The following is a 12,901-nucleotide window of genomic DNA, read 5'->3' as shown; positions in this document are numbered from 1 at the left end:
CCTTTAACATATTCGTCTTGTAAATGAAAGTTTGTACCCTTTAACCAACATCATCTCATCTCTACCACCTCCCAAACCCTGGCAACTACAATTACTTTCTGTTTCTATAGGTTCTGCCTCTTGAGATAACTTGTGTAAGTGAGAACATGCAGTATTTGTCATTTTTATGACTTACTTTACTTTGTATGATGTCTTTAAGGTTCTTACATGTTGTCAAAAATGGCAGAATTTTCTTCTATTTTAAGGATGGTAATATTCCATTGTATATATCTATGTCACATTTTCTTTAGCCAATCATCTCTCAGTAGAAACTCAGGTTATTGCCATGTCTTGATTATTGTAAATAATTCTGCAATGAACATGGGAGTATAGCTATATCTTCAACATAATAATGTTAATTTCTTTGGATGTATACCCAGGAGTTAGATTGCTGGAACATTCGGTACTTATTTTTAAATTTTTTGAAGAGACTCCGTACTGTTTTCTATCAAGGCTGTAGCAATTTACATTCTCACTAACAGTAAGTAAAAGTTTCCCTTTCTCCACATCCTCACCAACATTTATCTTTTAAAATTATGTAATTATTTTATTTTATTTTTATTTTTATTAATAAAGATATATCTCTCATGCAGAATAATTCAAAATGATTTATTTATAATAGATATTTTACTCTCAAAGAGGTTGAGTGTAACTTTCTACTCCTTAAATTGAGTTATACCTAGTGACTTCAAAAGCCTAAGAAAAACTATGTTATTTCTTTCTCTTTGTATATTTATTTACTTATGTAACTGACATATAAAATTATAGGTAGAACATGTTGTTTTGAAATAATGTATGCTTTGTGCAACAGCTCAATTGAACTATTAATAGCATATGTGTTATTTCACATATCTTTTTTGGTGAGAACAGTGTATTTTTTTATTCACTTTAAAATATGAGGGAAAGTAAGATAGCATAGTTCAAGAGGGAAGTCTTTGTTAGCTCAGAGTTGTTTAAAAAGATTCCTTGTTCCATGTCACCAAATATAGCCCATGGGCCAAACCTGGTCAGCCCCACTTTCTTGAATGCCTTTTGAGCTATGAATTGTTTTCACAATTTTGAATGGTTGTACAAAATTCAAAAGTGGAATGATATTTTCTGACATATTAATGTTTTACAAAATTCATAAAGTTGAGTAATTGTGACGGAAACCACGAAGCTAACATTTTATATCTAGCCTGTTACAGAAAAAGATTACTGACTACTCTAGAACACAGTGTAGCCCTGTAAGAGCATCAAATAATTAGAAACCACTTGGTGTTTATCACAGTCCTTTGCAGATCCTTCTTGCTCTCTGGTGTTACTACTAGACTTGCCCCATGTCTTTTAGTTGTGACTTACTTTACCTGGAAAGACTATGATACAGAATGAAGTCTTATCTACTTACAAAATGCATAATATAACAGTGATACTACTTCCAGTAAACATTATAATATAGAGATTCTGTAGAAGAAGTCACAGTGATACCATTTAGCGATCTATTTAGGAATATCCAGATGAAATAATCACTTTGGAAGACTATCTGTCAATATCTATGACACTTATGCCAACTGAGTATCTACTGAAAACAATTTCGCTCCTGGCTGTATGCCTCAAATTTATAAATTTATATTTCTACCAAAAGACATTCACAAGAAACTTCAGAGAACTTTGCTCATGGGGGATTTGGAATAAACCAAGTGTCTATCAAAAATGGAATATATAAAGACAATTTTAAATACAATATTACATGTGAATAATAAGAAAAATAATTACTACTGTTACAGGAAATACCATAATAAATAACAGAAGTCAAAAAATATATCTGTATGATGCAACTTATATAAAATTTTCAACAGACATAATTAAGGTAACAGAAGTCCAAATAGTGGTTACTTATGGGAGATTATGACTGGGAGGAATATTGGAAATATTCTCTATGTGGATATAATTAGTGTTGCTACATACACACACATACATGTACATATGTGTGTATATATTCTTTGGAATATATACTTAATATTTGTGTATTTTACTGTTTGTATGTTGTCCCCAAATTTAAGAATGAAGAAAATTCAGGCAACCCAGTGTAACTGAGTTTTGTTAGTCCAGAGTTGTTTAAAAGTCTCTCTTAATAAAAACAAAAACAAAAACAAAAAACAGAAAACCTAAATGAACAAAAGAACATTCTTAGACATTTGGTTTCAGTCTCCCAAAAAAAGCATTTTTCAGCATTGATTCATTTTGTTTCATATTCTTTTACAGATGAAATTCTATGGAGAGACAGTAACTTTAGTCATTGGGCAAATCTGAGAACATACAGTGTAAAAAGTGTGTGAAGGTAGTATAGTGTCCCCAGGGGAAAGGGGTATAAAGGAAGACTTCCTGAATGAATTGTATAGTCTTTTTATCTTCTGAAACCATGGAATTATTTTGAAGTTAAGACTAGAATATAATTGCAAACATAATTAGAAAAATGGTTTCAAGAACTATTTGAAGAACCATTTCAAGTTCTTTGTTTTCAGGTATCCTCAATTTCAGATTTCCTATCTTCTCAAATAAAACACATCAGCAGCATTGCTAATAAGTATAATGGTTATAAATCAGAAAAAAAAAATGGCAAAATACACTACCACCCATGCCATTGCAATACAAATGCATTTCTTAATGAATGCTTATATGCTATAAGTGCTGTCTTTTCTCAAGGGATCCCTTATACAATAAAGTTCCTGTACTCAGACAAATTCAGACATTTTCTTAGGCATCATTTTGCTGACATTTACTGACATTTGACCCATAATGCTTCCCTTTAGGAGAAAGTAGGATACAGCCTGTGCTTGCTCTTCTGGAACCCTTTACCCTCTAACCTAATTTAAGGGGTTTATTTGGAATATATATATGTGTGTGTGTGTGTGTGTGTGTGTGTACATATATGTGTGTGTGTATATATGTGTGTGTATATATATACACACATATATTGATTAAAAAAAGAAAAACAGAAAACCTAAATAAACAAAATAACATTCTTAGATATTTGGTTTCAGTCTGCCAAAAAAAGCATGTTTCAACATTGATTCATATATATGTGTGTATATATGTATACATATACACATACACACACACACACACACACACACACATGCACATATATTTTATGTCTCACTCTGTCGCCCAGGCTGGAGTGCAATCTCAGCTCACTGCCACCTCTGCCTCCCGGTTCAAGTGGTTCTCCTTCCTTAGCCTCACAAGTGGCTGGGATTACAGGCACGTGCCACCACACCTGGCTAATTTTTTGTATTTTTAGTAGAGATGGGTTTTCACCATGTTGGCTAGGCTGGTCTTGAACTCCTGACCTCAGGTGATCCGACTGCCTCGGCCTCCCAAATTGCTGGGATTACAGGCATGAGCCACTGCTCCCAGCCAAGGCTACCATTTTAGTTAAGACAGTAAAACGATCATGAGCCCAGGCTTATTAGTGAAATCAACAAAGTGAACTTTAAGAAATCTGTACAGTATATAATCATTCTTTCTGAATTGCTCTTGCAAATTAAGAATAAAACAATTTGGCTACTCTAAAAAAAACAATTGTTAAATTGACAAGCTTAAACTACTTTAAGGGCAAGAACAAGCCTTATTGTCAAAACAAATAATTTACAGAAAAATTCAAGAAAACATCTTAAGGGAAAATATTATAAAAGCACTTAAATATTTAAATATTTTATTTATCTGGACTTTGTTTTACAAAAAAAATTTGCCCTCTGTTGTAAGAGCTTGCAATGAGTGAGGATGCTTCAGTAATCTTTTTCTCTTTTCCTTTTTTAAAAATCTGGTTTTTCTGCTAGAGGCAGAACTTTTTCTGGAGAAAGACATTAAATCATGCTGCTAGCTCTACCCCATTATTTTATACACTTCATAAAGAGACTGGAAATATCCTCAAATAGGAATTTATATGGTAGCGCTAAATAACTTCAAATTCAGTGTGTTTCTTCAAGGATGAACTAAGTGTTCATATGCAGGTTATACTTAATAGTCAAGCAGAAGCACACTGAAAATCCTTAAAGAGTAGGAAAGAGCTGAGACCGTCTACAATTTTCAACACGGTAAAGTTTCAGTAATGACAAAACATTTATATTAAACATGTTGATTTTCCCCCAGCATTGCATTGACCAAAATTTTTTTGGTAGGTAAAACTGAGCAACAGGAAAATATCAGTAACAGCCCTGCGAAGCAAATGGAAAACAAGACAAAGGTGCCCTAAGAGATGACAAAATTACAGCATTACATAATATTTAATCTAGTACAGATAGCCAGTAGCATATGTACGATGTTAAAACTAACAGGCTGGTGCTCCAGGCTGGGAAACATTCATTGTCTTCCTACTAATGATCCCCTAATGGACAACTTCAGCGCACGATGGGGTGTATTTTCACATAGAATCATTTTACCACAGACTGACTTTCTTGCCCAGTCTAATTTGCAGAAGGGATAAAAATACTTGGAAGCGAGACGTTTAGAGAGAAAAAGAAAACTTTTCTGTTTTTATTTTTAAAGAGTAATTCCGAAAGATACCACCGTATGTGGATCCTACACATTCACCTGTTTATCATGTGTGAAGTGGAATCGTCTGTTGACTGCATATTTCAATTCAAATTGTTGAAAGATTCTGAGATGATGCTGGCACTTGATTAATAATATAATCCTATTCTCTAGGTAGATAGAAGTCAGTAGTCCAAATAAGAGTTTTGAAAGTAAACATTCCTCTTAGAGAAACGTACAAGAGCAATTTACAGAATCTTATAGTGTATGAGATTTTGAAGATGACTTGTTTGTACCAACAGGAGAGAACATCCTAACAGAGGCTCCGAGGGAAGAACTTTGACACTGTGCCAAAGGAGTCACTTAATGTAATACAATTTTCTTTAAAGGCTATGTTGAGTATCTGGATATGAGAACTCATCCTTATTTTTACTTGAGGCATTAACATTAAGAAAGTGTGAGTCTCCTTCACAGGTAGAATTTTACAGTAGAAAGCTAGAAAATTTGTTTTATTGATACCTGTTGGTTTTTGTTTTTCATAGAGCTTTTTTTAAGTTCCAGTAAGACTGAAATTAATATAATACATTAAAATGTTTGTTGAGGAAAACTCTGAGTATTTATGAAGTGTTGATAAATCTCTCATCATGGCTACTTGCATCTGATTGGTTAGACTTACAAATTGAACCCATAGAGAAAATGCTATCATAGTAAAATGTCCCATATAATCAGGTGTGTTTCATACATACATTTATGAAGAAATAAATTGACGTGTGTGAATCTATTGATTCACTTGTAGAACTTAAAGACAGAAATAACATTTGACCCAGTGATCTAATTGCCATGTATATATCCAAATGAACATAAATTATATTATAGAGACACATGTATGCACATGTATGTTCACTGCAGCACTATTCACAATAGCAGTGACATGTAATCAACCTCAATGTCCATCAGTGGTAGACCGGATAAAGAGTAAAGATAAAGAGTAAAGATAAGTTGTAGAGTAACCATTTTACTTTAGATTTCCAAGATCTCGTAGTGATTTAAGATGAGATTTCTAGCACTTATAGTATGAAATCTCTGCAATTCAAAATCTGTAATAATTTCATTCATATTGTAATATACATGAAATCATGTAATATATAATTAATAAAGAGAAATATGTAAAAGTTATATTCCTGTGCAATTCCTGAAAGACAATGGATTAATTTCAAGAGTTAGCACAATTTTTGACTGCATAAATGCCTTAGGTATTACAAATGATTATTTCCTGTTCACTATATCAAAATCAGAAGAATTTCCATTGTTCAACACTTAGGTAATAATCATTATTTGCAATAAGTTTTTGAAAGAAAACTAATGGACTTTTTTCAATAAATTAATTTATATTGCTATTAGAATCTCTAGGAATTTGTTTTATATAAGAAACAAAGGATTGTCTAGACTCATATTATATGCTTTAATGCAATTAAAAATAATATTTTGCATCCTTTAATTTACCTACAAAGTAAAGAGAAAAAAAGGACAATTAGCAAAGCATATATTTCTGATCATACAGAAAAAGTGCATGTATGTTTTTATATTACAAATATATTCTAATAAAATAAAGTCAACTTTATTATTTTCACTGAATAGCCTACTGGAATTACAATCTATGAGCTATATCCTCCAATTCTATTTAATTATAATATTTGCATATTGTTTTATATATAGATTTGCTAGAAAATTCAATAGTAGGAAAATGTGAGTTCTTGTGCTATATGTTTTTAAATTGTCTCTAGTGTTTTCACTTCCATTGACCTATTATACTAATTTGCTCCATCGATGTGATCATGTACACCAATAGTTCTCAACACTAAAAGAAAAATAGAATTATATGAGAAATTTTAAAACCTACCAACACCTAGTCCCACCTCAGATTTTATGATTAAATTAAGAAGAGACATCCCCCAGGAATTGTGAAACAAATTTATGAGAAAAAGCAAACAACCCCATTGAAAAGTGAGCAAAAGATACAAACAGACACTTTTTAAAAGACAAACATGCAGCCAACAACCACATGTAAAAAAGCTTAACATCACTGATTATTAGAGAAATGCAAGTCAAAACCACAGTGAGATACCATCTCACACCAGTCAGAATGGTTAGTACTTAAAAGTGAAGAAACAACAGATGCTGGTGAGGTTGCAGAGAAAAAGAAACACTTATACACTGCTGGTGGGAGTGTAAATTACTTTAACCATTGTAGAAGGCAGTGTGACAACTCCACAAAAACCTAAAGACAGAAATAACATTTGACCCAGTGATCTAATTGCCACGTATATATCCAAATGAATATGTTATTATATTATAAAGACACATGTATGCACATGTATCTGCAGCACTATTCACAATAGCAATGACATGTAACCAACCTCAATGCCCATCCGTGGTAGACCGGATAAAGAAAATGTGGTACATATACACTGTGAAATACTATACAGTGATGAAAAAGAAAGAAATCATGTCCTTTGCAGAAACGTGAATGGAACTGGGGACCATTATCCTTAGCAAAATAATGCAGGAACAGACAACCAAATACCACATGTTCTCTCTTATAAATGCAAGCTAAATGATGAGAACACATGGACACTTAGAGGGGAACGACACACACTGGGGCCTCTCAGAGTGGAGGGTGGGAGGAGAAAGAGGTTAAGAAAAAAGAACTAATGGGTATTAGGCTCAATACCTAGCTAATAAAATAATCTGTACAGCAAACCCCCAGGACACAAGTTTACCTATTTAACAAATCTGCAAATGTAACCCTCAAAAAGTTTAAAAAATATTGTAAAAGACCACTAAAGAATCCAAATTCTCAAGTTGATTCTAATGTATATCCAGGTTTGGGAGTTATTATTGTATAGAAGTCAGGTTGACCATAATAATTTTATACAATGTATCATTTTAAATAAACTCATTTAATATGCCTTATATTATATAACATATATCATTTCCACATCTTCATTAATAAATAAAGTTTAAAAAGTAAATTAAAAAGGTATTCGTATTTCCTATTATTTAGTCTTGAACTTTAGTTTTGACATTCATATGTATGTAAAATATGTATACTTTACACTTTACCACTTTTTCATTTTTCTATAATTGCGGTTTGCTGGATTTCCATCAGATTGCTAGGTTCTATTCTAAGGGAGAGTTATCCCAGCATCAGGTGTAATATAACAGCTTAGAATTAAGCCTCAAGAGAGTGTAAAAGGTTGGTTTACTTGCTTCTGTATAATGTGGATACCAGAATCTTGACTTCTATAACTGTGATTTTGTTTTAAATTTTGTGGTTTTCATTTTTAATTGGGGTTTACTACATTTGAAAAACAGCACTTTGTCAAACTGCCCCAACTCAGAAATTATAGGTATGCCACAAAAACACTGTGCGTTAAGTTCTAGACAACCTCGATAAAGAAATATCACAATAAAGTGAGTCACACAACTTTTTTGGTTGCCCAATGCATATCAAAGTTATGCTTACAATATATTATAGTCTATTAAATGTCAAATTGCATAATGTCTATAAAAACAATGTATAAACTTTCATTTAACAATATTTTATTGCCAAAATAAAATAGTAAATAATCGAGCCTTTGAAGTGTCATAATAATTTTGCTGCTGGAGATTCTTGCCTCAAGGCTGATGGCTGCTGACTGACCAACGTGGTCGTTTCTGTAATTTGAGGTGGCTGTGTCAATTTCTTAAAATAAGACAACAATGAAATGGGCCACATCAATTGACTTTTCCATTAAAGTTATCTCTGGAGCATGCAAAACTGTTTGATAGCATTTTGAGAATGAAAATACTCTCCATATCTCATAGGTTGAAAGCTAGATCTTTTTGTGCCAAACAGCAAGCCAAGTTGTAAATGAAAGGAAAAGTTACTGGAGGTAATTAAAAGTGCTACACCAGTGAACACACAAATGACAAGAAAGCAAAACTGATTGCCACTACTTTATCAACTAAGTTTATGTAATGTTCTAAATCTTTCTTTGTCATTTTAACAATTTTCATAGCATCTTCACCAGGAGTAGATTCTTTCTCAAGAAACCAGTTTTTCTGCTCACCCATAAGTAATAACTGCTCATTCATTCAAGTTTTATCATAAGACTGCAACAATTCAGTACACTTCTAATACTGGTTATCTTGCTAGTTCCCCCAAATCTGCAGTTACTTCCTCCACTGAAGTCGTGAACCCCTCAAAGTCATTCAGGAGGGTTAGATGCAACTTTTTCCAAATTCCTGTTAATGTGGGTATTTTGACCTCCTCTCATAAATCACAAATGTTCTTAGAGGCATATCGAATGGTGAATTTTTTTCCAGAAGTTTTACAATTTATTTTGCCCAGATGTATCAGGGGAATCACTATTTAAGGTAGCAGCAGTAGCCTCATGAAATGTATTTTTTAAACAACAAGACTTAAAAATTCAAATTTCTCTTGATTCATGGGCTACAGAGTGAATGTTATATTAGCAGGCATGAAAACAACATTATCCCCTTGAATATCTCCATGAGAGGTCTTAGATGACTAGGTGCATGGTCAATGAGCAGTAATAGTTTAGAAAGAAATCTGTTTCTGACACATAGATTTCAACACTGCACTTAAAATATTCAGTACACCACGATGTAAACAGATGTGCTGTTATCCAGGTTTTGTTATTCCATTTCTAGAGCGCAGTCAGAGTAGACTTTGCATAATTGTAACAATTAAAGCCACCAATTGCATTAACTACTGAGTTAAGCTGTCCTTTGAAACTTCGAAGCCAGGCATTAACTTCTGCTGTCTAGCTAAGAAAGTCCTAGATGGCATCTTCTTAGATAGAAGTCTGCATCATCAACATTAAAAATAGGTTGTTTACTGTAGCCACCTTCATGAATGATCTTAGCTAGACTCCCGGATAACTTCCTGCTGCTTCTATGTCAGCACTTGCTGTTTGTGTTATGGAGATGGTTTCTTTCCATACGCCTATAAATACACCTCTGGTAACTTCACACACTTTTTTCCACAGCTTTCGTACCTCTCTCATCGTTCATAGAGTTAAAAGCCTTATTCTGAATTAGGCTTTTACTCAGGAGAATGTTGTAACTTTTTTGGTCTTCTATTCAGACCAGTAAAACATTCTTCATATCAGCGATCAATTTTGCTTTCTTGTCATTTGTGTGTTCACTTGTGTAGCACTTTTAATTTCTTTCAATAACTTTCCTTTGCATTTACAACTGGGCTTACTATTTCTCACAAGAGACTTAGCTTTCAACCTATCTTGGCTTTCAACATACCTTCCTCAATAAGCTCAATCATTTGTAATTTTTAATTTAAAGTAAAACATGGAAATCTTCCTTCCCTCCTTACAAGCCATTGTATTGTTATTAATTAGCCTATTTTTTTTCCTTAAGTTATTGGGGGTACAGATGGTATTAGTCGGTAACTATATTAATTTTTTACCTTTATTGATACATAGTAGTTTACATATTTATTGAGTACATGTGGGTCCTTCTTACATACGTAGAATGCATAATGATCAAGGTATTTGGAATATCCATTACCTTAAGTATCATTTTTATATGTTTATATATAAACATATAAAAGAAAGTCCTCCTTTCTTTCAGTTTTTTACAAATATACATAATATTGTTGCTAAGTATGGTTACTCTATTCTGCTGTCAAACATTAGAATTCATTTTTCTATTTAATTCTCTATTTCTACCTATAATGAACATCTGTTTAGCCTTATGCTTGCCTTCACCCACCCTTCCCACTCTCTAGTATCTAGTTTATATCATTCTATTTTCTATGTCCATGAGGTCAAGTTTTTTAGCTTACACAAATGAGTGAGACTATAAAATACTTGTATTTCTGTTCCTGGCTTATTTGACTTAACAGAATGACCTCTGATGCCCTCTATGTTGTTGCAAATGACATGGTTTCTTTTCTTTCCTTTTCCATTTTTTTTTTCTTTTTTTTTTTGAGATAGGATCTTGTCTTGCTCTGTTGCACAGGCTGGAGAGCAGTGGCACATTCGTGGCTCACCACAGCCTCTACCCGCCAGGCTACAGGGATTCTCCCATCTCAGCCTCCCGAGTATCTGCAACTACAGGTGTGCATCACCATGCCTGGTTATTATTTTTATTTTTATTTTATTTTTTTGTAGACGTGGGGTTTAACCATGTTGCCCAGACTGGTCTCAACCTCCTGGGGTCAAGCCATCTGCCCTCCTTGACTTCCCATAATGCTAGGATTATAGTTGTTAGACACTGAAACTGGCTGACATTATTTCATTCTTTTATATGGTCAAATAATATTCCATTGTATATATATACATATCACATTTTATTTATCCATTCATGTATTAGTAAGACACTTAGTTTGATTCTATATCTTGGCTATTGTGTATAATGCTGTGATAAACATGAAAATGCAGGTTATAATTTTGATAAACTGATTTCTTTTCCTTTGCGTAGAAGATATCCAGTAGTTAGACTGTTGGAACATATGGTAGTTCTATTTTCATTTTCTTTTTTCAGAAATCTAGACACTTCTTTCCATAGTGCATGCACTAATTTACATTTATGCCAACAGTGTATGGGTTCCTTTTTTCTGCATCCTTGACAGTGTTTTGTTGTTGTTGTTGTTGTTGTTGTTTTGGCTTTATAATGATAACCATCCAAACAGAGGTAAGATAATGTCTCATGGTGGTTTTTGATTTGTACTTTCCTGATGATTAGTGATGTTGAAATTTTTTTCATGTGCCTGCTTGGTATTTGGATGCCTTTTTTCAGGGGGAAATGTCTACTCATGTTCTTTGCCCATTCTTGATAGAAACATTATGTTTTGTTTTGTTTTACTGTTGAATTTTTTGAATTCCTTGCATATTATGGATATTACGCCCTTTCAGATGAGTAATTTTCAAATATTTTCTCCCATTCATAAGGTTGTCTCTTCACTCTGTTGATTGTTTCTTTTGGCATGCAAAGCTTTTTTATTTTCACATACTACTGTTTGTCTAATTTTTGCTTTGTTTCCTGTGCCTTTCTCGGTCTTAACCATAAAAATATTTGCCTAGACCCTTGTACTGAAGAGTTTTCCTTATTTTAATCCAGTAGTTTTATAGTTTTGGGTCTTACATTTTAGTTTTTAACCCATTTGAATTGACTTTTGTATATGGTGGGAGGTAGGGATCCAGTTTCATTCTAGTGTCTCAGGTTATCTTGACTTTCCAGCATCATTTATTAAAAAGTGTGTTTATTCTGCAATGTATGTTCTTGAAAGATTTGTTGAAGATCAATGGCTATATTTTGATGTTCCTTATTTTGTTCCATTAGTTTAAGTATCTATTGTTATACAGGTATTATCCTATTTTAGTTACTATAGCCTTGTAATATGTTTTAAAGTCACATGATGTGATGTTTTTAGTTTTTCTTTTTGCTCAGGACAGCTTTGGCCATTCAGGATCATTTTTGGGGCCATATGAATTTTAGAGTTTTTTTCTCTTTCTTTAAAAATGAATGTTGGTATTTTGCTAGGAATTGCATTGAATCTGTCTAATGCTCTGGACAGTTGTTCTTTTTAACAATATTGATTCATGAACTCCATTAACAGAGGATTTGCTTTTCATGGTTTTGTGTCCTCTTCAATTACCTACATCAATGTTTTGTAGTTTTTCTTGCAGAGATCTCTCATTTCCTGGGGTAAATTTATTCCTAGGTATTTTTTTTTTTTTTTTTTTGGTAGCTATTGTAAGTGGGATTACCTTCTTAATTTCTATTTTAGCTATATTATTATTGGTTTATAGTAACGTTACTATTTTTGTGTATTGATTTTGTATCCTGAAACTTTACCTATTTTTTATCAGTTCTAAAAGATTTTTGATAGAGTGTTTGGTTTTTCTAAATATAATTTCATGTCATCTGCAAATACGGAAAATTTGTCTTTTTTTTTTTTTCCAATTTGAATGCCTTTTATTTCGTTTTCTTGCCTGATCTCTCTGGCTAGGACTTTTAGTACTGTGTTAAATAGAAGTGGTGAAAATGGGCATTCTTTTTGTCAGGCCTCTGAGCCCAAGCCAAGCCATCATATCCCCTGTGACTTGCACATATACGCCCAGATGGCCTGAAGTAACTGAAGAATCACAAAAGAAGTGAAAATGCCCTGCCCCGCCTTAACTGATGACATTCCACCACAAAAGAAGTGAAAATGGCCAGTCCTTGCCTTAAGCGATGACATTACCTTGTGAAATTCCTTTTCCTGGCTCATCCTGGCTCAAAAACTCCCCTACTGAGGACCTTGTGACTCCCACTCCTGCCC

This window comes from Papio anubis, chromosome 4 (genome assembly GCF_008728515.1).
Source record: "Papio anubis isolate 15944 chromosome 4, Panubis1.0, whole genome shotgun sequence".
Lineage (NCBI taxonomy): Eukaryota > Metazoa > Chordata > Mammalia > Primates > Cercopithecidae > Papio > Papio anubis.
Note: the sequence above shows the minus strand (reverse complement) of the source record.